This window comes from Phoxinus phoxinus (assembly GCF_949152265.1).
Source record: "Phoxinus phoxinus genome assembly, contig: scaffold_46, whole genome shotgun sequence".
Lineage (NCBI taxonomy): Eukaryota > Metazoa > Chordata > Actinopteri > Cypriniformes > Leuciscidae > Phoxinus > Phoxinus phoxinus.
The window spans coordinates 152,237-163,110 of NW_027639334.1; positions in this window are offsets into that span (position 1 = coordinate 152,237).

A 10,874-nucleotide genomic window follows, 5' to 3' on the forward strand; every position below is an offset into this window, starting at 1 on the left:
CGAAGGCACACTGGTTGGTGACAGAACCTCAACCTATCAGGTTGCTGAAGCTCCGCCGCTGGCTAAAAGGGCTACTGGCACGGACAGACGTGCTGGCTGTTTCGATAAGTGAAGCAAAGAAAACGCCAACTTCCCATACCGGGAGTCGAACCCGGGCCGCCTGGGTGAAAACCAGGAATCCTGACCGCTAGACCATATGGGATCTTCCTCCCGCCTGGAACAGGCCCTTTGGCTTTCAGTGTGTGACAGCCCCCTTTAAGATCATGGGAATGATCCGAAGGGATTGTCTACTGAATTCAATTTCATCAGGCTCACCAGAGGGAGCTCTCATTTGCCACGCCCAGGGGGTTCAGTTTCCTCTCATTCCTGCGATGGCATAATAGACACTATAAACTGGTCGTAAAGCAAGGTCCTTTTGACTGTACTCATGCAATACAATTGAAAAGACGCATCGTATTGTATGGTAGCCGTTATCCCACTGACAAAGCAGCCTATTGTTGGACTGTCAATTTTTTTATACAAACAAAAACGATGGCCTAATCAAACGGAATAATAAATACCGGCTATGGGCTGACAGCGAAGCAAAAGAGGCAGAGCGAGCCAGCCAGGAGTCGAACCTAGAATCTTCTGATCCGTAGTCAGACGCGTTATCCATTGCGCCACTGGCCCACCGATCAGAGCGTCCTTGAGCTTACACGGGACCTGTTGGTGTTCGACTGGGCAGAGGCCTGTCATGACATCTACTTTTTCTCATGCCATTAACAGGCCTGGAGCCAACGTCAGGAAGGGGTCCGATGTGGGGCCTGCTATAAAAAACCTTCGAGATGGAGGCCTCACATATTGGGGATCTCGGTTGCTTTGTTTTCATGGCAAGTGGCGGTGTCGTTCGGATATTCCAACAGAGCCTGTGACAGTTTCTCAGCGGAAGAACTGGGATCCAGGGTCAGAGACGTCTCCTCTCCCGGAGGAAAATACAAGCCTTGGTGGTCTTGCTGCAAAATCTGGTAGAGGCCCACAGACGGGCTTGAGGGGAAGGTGTCAACAGACCTTCCCTGGTGGTTTAGTGGTTAGGATTCGGCGCTCTCACCGCCGCGGCCCGGGTTCGATTCCCGGTCAGGGAATGAGCTTTTGCCCTCCAAAGGCGGTCGTGATTGCAAAATGGCGGACTTCGAACTCGAGCGACCCTAGGAAATGTTTGCAAGTGAAAAAGAGCTCCTTCGAGCCGGAGTCGAACCAGCGACCTAAGGATTGCCAACTTGCCACCTACAGTCCTCCGCTCTACCAGCTGAGCTATCGAAGGCACACTGGTTGGTGACAGAACCTCAACCTATCAGGTTGCTGAAGCTCCGCCGCTGGCTAAAAGGGCTACTGGCACGGACAGACGTGCTGGCTGTTTCGACAAGTGAAGCAAAGAAAACGCCAACTTCCCATACCGGGAGTCGAACCCGGGCCGCCTGGGTGAAAACCAGGAATCCTGACCGCTAGACCATATGGGATCTTCCTCCCGCCTGGAACAGGCCCTTTGGCTTTTAGTGTGTGACAGCCCCCTTTAAGATCATGGGAATGATCCGAAGGGATTGTCTACTGAATTCAATTTCATCAGGCTCACCGGAGGGAGCTCTCATTTGCCACGCCCAGGGGGTTCAGTTAGGCATAATAGACAGTTCAGGCATAATAGACACTATAAACTGGTCGTAAAGCAAGGTCCTTTTGACTGTACTCATGCAATACAATTGAAAAGACGCATGGTATTGTATGGTAGCCGTTATCCCACTGACAAAGCAGCCTATTGTTGGACTGTCAATTTTTTTATACAAACAAAAACGATGGCCTAATCAAACGGAATAATAAATACCGGCTATGGGCTGACAGCGAAGCAAAAGAGGCAGAGCGAGCCAGCCAGGAGTCGAACCTAGAATCTTCTGATCCGTAGTCAGACGCGTTATCCATTGCGCCACTGGCCCACCGATCAGAGCGTCCTTGAGCTTACACGGGACCTGTTGGTGTTCGACTGGGCAGAGGCCTGTCATGACATCTACTTTTTCTCATGCCATTAACAGGCCTGGAGCCAACGTCAGGAAGGGGTCCGATGTGGGGCCTGCTATAAAAAACCTTCGAGATGGAGGCCTCACATATTGGGGATCTCGGTTGCTTTGTTTTCATGGCAAGTGGCGGTGTCGTTCGGATATTCCAACAGAGCCTGTGACAGTTTCTCAGCGGAAGAACTGGGATCCAGGGTCAGAGACGTCTCCTCTCCCGGAGGAAAATACAAGCCTTAGTGGTCTTGCTGCAAAATCTGGTAGAGGCCCACAGACGGGCTTGAGGGGAAGGTGTCAACAGACCTTCCCTGGTGGTCTAGTGGTTAGGATTCGGCGCTCTCACCGCCGCGGCCCGGGTTCGATTCCCGGTCAGGGAATGAGCTTTTGCCCTCCAAAGGCGGTCGTGATTGCAAAATGGCGGACTACGAACTCGAGCGACCCTAGGAAATGTTTGCGTGTGAAAAAGACCTCCTTCGAGCCGGAGTCGAACCAGCGACCTAAGGATTGCCAACTTGTCACCTACAGTCCTCCGCTCTACCAGCTGAGCTATCGAAGGCACACTGGTTGGTGACAGAACCTCAACCTAACAGGTTGCTGAAGCTCCGATGCTGGCTAAAAGGGCTACTGGCACGGACAGACGTGCTGGCTGTTTCGATAAGTGAAGCAAAGAAAACGCCAACTTCCCATACCGGGAGTCGAACCCGGGCCGCCTGGGTGAAAACCAGGAATCCTGACCGCTAGACCATATGGGATCTTCCTCCCCCCTGGAACAGGCCCTTTGGCTTTTAGTGTGTGACAGCCCCCTTTAAGATCATGGGAATGATCCGAAGGGATTGTCTACTGAATTCAATTTCATCAGGCTCACCGGAGGGAGCTCTCATTTGCCACGCCCAGGGGGTTCAGTTTCCTCCCATTCCTGCGATGGCATAATAAGACACTATAAACTGGTCGTAAAGCAAGGTCCTTTTGACTGTACTCATGCAATACAATTGAAAAGACGCATGGTATTGTATGGTAGCCGTTATCCCACTGACAAAGCAGCCTATTGTTGGACTGTCAATTTTTTTATACAAACAAAAACGATGGCCTAATAAAACGGAATAATAAATACCGGCTATGGGCTGACAGCGAAGCAAAAGAGGCAGAGCGAGCCAGCCAGGAGTCGAACCTAGAATCTTCTGATCCGTAGTCAGACGCGTTATCCATTGCGCCACTGGCCCACCGATCAGAGCGTCCTTGAGCTTACACGGGACCTGTTGGTGTTCGACTGGGCAGAGGCCTGTCATGACATCTACTTTTTCTCATGCCATTAACAGGCCTGGAGCCAACGTCAGGAAGGGGTCCGATGTGGGGCCTGCTATAAAAAACCTTCGAGATGGAGGCCTCACATATTGGGGATCTCGGTTGCTTTGTTTTCATGGCAAGTGGCGGTGTCGTTCGGATATTCCAACAGAGCCTGTGACAGTTTCTCAGCGGAAGAACTGGGATCCAGGGTCAGAGACGTCTCCTCTCCCGGAGGAAAATACAAGCCTTAGTGGTCTTGCTGCAAAATCTGGTAGAGGCCCACAGACGGGCTTGAGGGGAAGGTGTCAACAGACCTTCCCTGGTGGTCTAGTGGTTAGGATTCGGCGCTCTCACCGCCGCGGCCCGGGTTCGATTCCCGGTCAGGGAATGAGCTTTTGCCCTCCAAAGGCGGTCGTGATTGCAAAATGGCGGACTTCGAACTCGAGCGACCCTAGGAAATGTTTGCAAGTGAAAAAGAGCTCCTTCGAGCCGGAGTCGAACCAGCGACCTAAGGATTGCCAACTTGCCACCTACAGTCCTCCGCTCTACCAGCTGAGCTATCGAAGGCACACTGGTTGGTGACAGAACCTCAACCTATCAGGTTGCTGAAGCTCCGCCGCTGGCTAAAAGGGCTACTGGCACGGACAGACGTGCTGGCTGTTTCGACAAGTGAAGCAAAGAAAACGCCAACTTCCCATACCGGGAGTCGAACCCGGGCCGCCTGGGTGAAAACCAGGAATCCTGACCGCTAGACCATATGGGATCTTCCTCCCGCCTGGAACAGGCCCTTTGGCTTTTAGTGTGTGACAGCCCCCTTTAAGATCATGGGAATGATCCGAAGGGATTGTCTACTGAATTCAATTTCATCAGGCTCACCGGAGGGAGCTCTCATTTGCCACGCCCAGGGGGTTCAGTTTCCTCCCATTCCTGCGATGGCATAATAGACACTATAAACTGGTCGTAAAGCAAGGTCCTTTTGACTGTACTCATGCAATACAATTGAAAAGACGCATGGTATTGTATGGTAGCCGTTATCCCACTGACAAAGCAGCCTATTGTTGGACTGTCAATTTTTTTATACAAACAAAAACGATGGCCTAATAAAACGGAATAATAAATACCGGCTATGGGCTGACAGCGAAGCAAAAGAGGCAGAGCGAGCCAGCCAGGAGTCGAACCTAGAATCTTCTGATCCGTAGTCAGACGCGTTATCCATTGCGCCACTGGCCCACCGATCAGAGCGTCCTTGAGCTTACACGGGACCTGTTGGTGTTCGACTGGGCAGAGGCCTGTCATGACATCTACTTTTTCTCATGCCATTAACAGGCCTGGAGCCAACGTCAGGAAGGGGTCCGATGTGGGGCCTGCTATAAAAAACCTTCGAGATGGAGGCCTCACATATTGGGGATCTCGGTTGCTTTGTTTTCATGGCAAGTGGCGGTGTCGTTCGGATATTCCAACAGAGCCTGTGACAGTTTCTCAGCGGAAGAACTGGGATCCAGGGTCAGAGACGTCTCCTCTCCCGGAGGAAAATACAAGCCTTAGTGGTCTTGCTGCAAAATCTGGTAGAGGCCCACAGACGGGCTTGAGGGGAAGGTGTCAACAGACCTTCCCTGGTGGTCTAGTGGTTAGGATTCGGCGCTCTCACCGCCGCGGCCCGGGTTCGATTCCCGGTCAGGGAATGAGCTTTTGCCCTCCAAAGGCGGTCGTGATTGCAAAATGGTGGACTTCGAACTCGAGCGACCCTAGGAAATGTTTGCAAGTGAAAAAGAGCTCCTTCGAGCCGGAGTCGAACCAGCGACCTAAGGATTGCCAACTTGCCACCTACAGTCCTCCGCTCTACCAGCTGAGCTATCGAAGGCACACTGGTTGGTGACAGAACCTCAACCTATCAGGTTGCTGAAGCTCCGCCGCTGGCTAAAAGGGCTACTGGCACGGACAGACGTGCTGGCTGTTTCGACAAGTGAAGCAAAGAAAACGCCAACTTCCCATACCGGGAGTCGAACCCGGGCCGCCTGGGTGAAAACCAGGAATCCTGACCGCTAGACCATATGGGATCTTCCTCCCGCCTGGAACAGGCCCTTTGGCTTTTAGTGTGTGACAGCCCCCTTTAAGATCATGGGAATGATCCGAAGGGATTGTCTACTGAATTCAATTTCATCAGGCTCACCGGAGGGAGCTCTCATTTGCCACGCCCAGGGGGTTCAGTTTCCTCCCATTCCTGCGATGGCATAATAGACACTATAAACTGGTCGTAAAGCAAGGTCCTTTTGACTGTACTCATGCAATACAATTGAAAAGACGCATGGTATTGTATGGTAGCCGTTATCCCACTGACAAAGCAGCCTATTGTTGGACTGTCAATTTTTTTATACAAACAAAAACGATGGCCTAATAAAACGGAATAATAAATACCGGCTATGGGCTGACAGCGAAGCAAAAGAGGCCGAGCCAGCCAGGAGTCGAACCTAGAATCTTCTGATCCGTAGTCAGACGCGTTATCCATTGCGCCACTGGCCCACCGATCAGAGCGTCCTTGAGCTTACACGGGACCTGTTGGTGTTCGACTGGGCAGAGGCCTGTCATGACATCTACTTTTTCTCATGCCATTAACAGGCCTGGAGCCAACGTCAGGAAGGGGTCCGATGTGGGGCCTGCTATAAAAAACCTTCGAGATGGAGGCCTCACATATTGGGGATCTCGGTTGCTTTGTTTTCATGGCAAGTGGCGGTGTCGTTCGGATATTCCAACAGAGCCTGTGACAGTTTCTCAGCGGAAGAACTGGGATCCAGGGTCAGAGACGTCTCCTCTCCCGGAGGAAAATACAAGCCTTAGTGGTCTTGCTGCAAAATCTGGTAGAGGCCCACAGACGGGCTTGAGGGGAAGGGGTCAACAGACCTTCCCTGGTGGTCTAGTGGTTAGGATTCGGCGCTCTCACCGCCGCGGCCCGGGTTCGATTCCCGGTCAGGGAATGAGCTTTTGCCCTCCAAAGGCGGTCGTGATTGCAAAATGGCCGACTACGAACTCGAGCGACCCTAGGAAATGTTTGAGTGTGAAAAAGACCTCCTTCGAGCCGGAGTCGAACCAGCGACCTAAGGATTGCCAACTTGCCACCTACAGTCCTCCGCTCTACCAGCTGAGCTATCGAACGCACACTGGTTGGTGACAGAACCTCAACCTATCAGGTTGCTGAAGCTCCGCCGCTGGCTAAAAGGGCTACTGGCACGGACAGACGTGCTGGCTGTTTCGATAAGTGAAGCAAAGAAAACGCCAACTTCCCATACCGGGAGTCGAACCCGGGCCGCCTGGGTGAAAACCAGGAATCCTGACCGCTAGACCATATGGGATCTTCCTCCCGCCTGGAACAGGCCCTTTGGCTTTCAGTGTGTGACAGCCCCCTTTAAGATCATGGGAATGATCCGAAGGGATTGTCTACTGAATTCAATTTCATCAGGCTCACCAGAGGGAGCTCTCATTTGCCACGCCCAGGGGGTTCAGTTTCCTCCCATTCCTGCGATGGCATAATAGACACTATAAACTGGTCGTAAAGCAAGGTCCTTTTGACTGTACTCATGCAATACAATTGAAAAGACGCATGGTATTGTATGGTAGCCGTTATCCCACTGACAAAGCAGCCTATTGTTGGACTGTCAATTTTTTTATACAAACAAAAACGATGGCCTAATCAAACGGAATAATAAATACCGGCTATGGGCTGACAGCGAAGCAAAAGAGGCAGAGCGAGCCAGCCAGGAGTCGAACCTAGAATCTTCTGATCCGTAGTCAGACGCGTTATCCATTGCGCCACTGGCCCACCGATCAGAGCGTCCTTGAGCTTACACGGGACCTGTTGGTGTTCGACTGGGCAGAGGCCTGTCATGACATCTACTTTTTCTCATGCCATTAACAGGCCTGGAGCCAACGTCAGGAAGGGGTCCGATGTGGGGCCTGCTATAAAAAACCTTCGAGATGGAGGCCTCACATATTGGGGATCTCGGTTGCTTTGTTTTCATGGCAAGTGGCGGTGTCGTTCGGATATTCCAACAGAGCCTGTGACAGTTTCTCAGCAGAAGAACTGGGATCCAAGGTCAGAGACGTCTCCTCTCCCGGAGGAAAATACAAGCCTTAGTGGTCTTGCTGCAAAATCTGGTAGAGGCCCACAGACGGGCTTGAGGGGAAGGTGTCAACAGACCTTCCCTGGTGGTCTAGTGGTTAGGATTCGGCGCTCTCACCGCCGCGGCCCGGGTTCGATTCCCGGTCAGGGAATGAGCTTTTGCCCTCCAAAGGCGGTCGTGATTGCAAAATGGCGGACTTCGAACTCGAGCGACCCTAGGAAATGTTTGCAAGTGAAAAAGAGCTCCTTCGAGCCGGAGTCGAACCAGCGACCTAAGGATTGCCAACTTGCCACCTACAGTCCTCCGCTCTACCAGCTGAGCTATCGAAGGCACACTGGTTGGTGACAGAACCTCAACCTATCAGGTTGCTGAAGCTCCGCCGCTGGCTAAAAGGGCTACTGGCACGGACAGACGTGCTGGCTGTTTCGACAAGTGAAGCAAAGAAAACGCCAACTTCCCATACCGGGAGTCGAACCCGGGCCGCCTGGGTGAAAACCAGGAATCCTGACCGCTAGACCATATGGGATCTTCCTCCCGCCTGGAACAGGCCCTTTGGCTTTCAGTGTGTGACAGCCCCCTTTAAGATCATGGGAATGATCCGAAGGGATTGTCTACTGAATTCAATTTCATCAGGCTCACCAGAGGGAGCTCTCATTTGCCACGCCCAGGGGGTTCAGTTTCCTCCCATTCCTGCGATGGCATAATAGGCACTATAAACTGGTCGTAAAGCAAGGTCCTTTTGACTGTACTCATGCAATACAATTGAAAAGACGCATGGTATTGTATGGTAGCCGTTATCCCACTGACAAAGCAGCCTATTGTTGGACTGTCAATTTTTTTATACAAACAAAAACGATGGCCTAATCAAACGGAATAATAAATACCGGCTATGGGCTGACAGCGAAGCAAAAGAGGCAGAGCGAGCCAGCCAGGAGTCGAACCTAGAATCTTCTGATCCGTAGTCAGACGCGTTATCCATTGCGCCACTGGCCCACCGATCAGAGCGTCCTTGAGCTTACACGGGACCTGTTGGTGTTCGACTGGGCAGAGGCCTGTCATGACATCTACTTTTTCTCATGCCATTAACAGGCCTGGAGCCAACGTCAGGAAGGGGTCCGATGTGGGGCCTGCTATAAAAAACCTTCGAGATGGAGGCCTCACATATTGGGGATCTCGGTTGCTTTGTTTTCATGGCAAGTGGCGGTGTCGTTCGGATATTCCAACAGAGCCTTTGACAGTTTCTCAGCGGAAGAACTGGGATCCAGGGTCAGAGACGTCTCCTCTCCCGGAGGAAAATACAAGCCTTAGTGGTCTTGCTGCAAAATCTGGTAGAGGCCCACAGACGGGCTTGAGGGGAAGGTGTCAACAGACCTTCCCTGGTGGTCTAGTGGTTAGGATTCGGCGCTCTCACCGCCGCGGCCCGGGTTCGATTCCCGGTCAGGGAATGAGCTTTTGCCCTCCAAAGGCGGTCGTGATTGCAAAATGGCGGACTTCGAACTCGAGCGACCCTAGGAAATGTTTGCAAGTGAAAAAGAGCTCCTTCGAGCCGGAGTCGAACCAGCGACCTAAGGATTGCCAACTTGCCACCTACAGTCCTCCGCTCTACCAGCTGAGCTATCGAAGGCACACTGGTTGGTGACAGAACCTCAACCTATCAGGTTGCTGAAGCTCCGCCGCTGGCTAAAAGGGCTACTGGCACGGACAGACGTGCTGGCTGTTTCGACAAGTGAAGCAAAGAAAACGCCAACTTCCCATACCGGGAGTCGAACCCGGGCCGCCTGGGTGAAAACCAGGAATCCTGACCGCTAGACCATATGGGATCTTCCTCCCGCCTGGAACAGGCCCTTTGGCTTTTAGTGTGTGACAGCCCCCTTTAAGATCATGGGAATGATCCGAAGGGATTGTCTACTGAATTCAATTTCATCAGGCTCACCGGAGGGAGCTCTCATTTGCCACGCCCAGGGGGTTCAGTTTCCTCCCATTCCTGCGATGGCATAATAGACACTATAAACTGGTCGTAAAGCAAGGTCCTTTTGACTGTACTCATGCAATACAATTGAAAAGACGCATGGTATTGTATGGTAGCCGTTATCCCACTGACAAAGCAGCCTATTGTTGGACTGTCAATTTTTTTATACAAACAAAAACGATGGCCTAATAAAACGGAATAATAAATACCGGCTATGGGCTGACAGCGAAGCAAAAGAGGCAGAGCGAGCCAGCCAGGAGTCGAACATAGAATCTTCTGATCCGTAGTCAGACGCGTTATCCATTGCGCCACTGGCCCACCGATCAGAGCGTCCTTGAGCTTACACGGGACCTGTTGGTGTTCGACTGGGCAGAGGCCTGTCATGACATCTACTTTTTCTCATGCCATTAACAGGCCTGGAGCCAACGTCAGGAAGGGGTCCGATGTGGGGCCTGCTATAAAAAACCTTCGAGATGGAGGCCTCACATATTGGGGATCTCGGTTGCTTTGTTTTCATGGCAAGTGGCGGTGTCGTTCGGATATTCCAACAGAGCCTTTGACAGTTTCTCAGCGGAAGAACTGGGATCCAGGGTCAGAGACGTCTCCTCTCCCGGAGGAAAATACAAGCCTTAGTGGTCTTGCTGCAAAATCTGGTAGAGGCCCACAGACGGGCTTGAGGGGAAGGTGTCAACAGACCTTCCCTGGTGGTCTAGTGGTTAGGATTCGGCGCTCTCACCGCCGCGGCCCGGGTTCGATTCCCGGTCAGGGAATGAGCTTTTGCCCTCCAAAGGCGGTCGTGATTGCAAAATGGCGGACTTCGAACTCGAGCGACCCTAGGAAATGTTTGCAAGTGAAAAAGAGCTCCTTCGAGCCGGAGTCGAACCAGCGACCTAAGGATTGCCAACTTGCCACCTACAGTCCTCCGCTCTACCAGCTGAGCTATCGAAGGCACACTGGTTGGTGACAGAACCTCAACCTATCAGGTTGCTGAAGCTCCGCCGCTGGCTAAAAGGGCTACTGGCACGGACAGACGTGCTGGCTGTTTCGACAAGTGAAGCAAAGAAAACGCCAACTTCCCATACCGGGAGTCGAACCCGGGCCGCCTGGGTGAAAACCAGGAATCCTGACCGCTAGACCATATGGGATCTTCCTCCCGCCTGGAACAGGCCCTTTGGCTTTTAGTGTGTGACAGCCCCCTTTAAGATCATGGGAATGATCCGAAGGGATTGTCTACTGAATTCAATTTCATCAGGCTCACCGGAGGGAGCTCTCATTTGCCACGCCCAGGGGGTTCAGTTTCCTCCCATTCCTGCGATGGCATAATAGACACTATAAACTGGTCGTAAAGCAAGGTCCTTTTGACTGTACTCATGCAATACAATTGAAAAGACGCATGGTATTGTATGGTAGCCGTTATCCCACTGACAAAGCAGCCTATTGTTGGACTGTCAATTTTTTTATACAAAC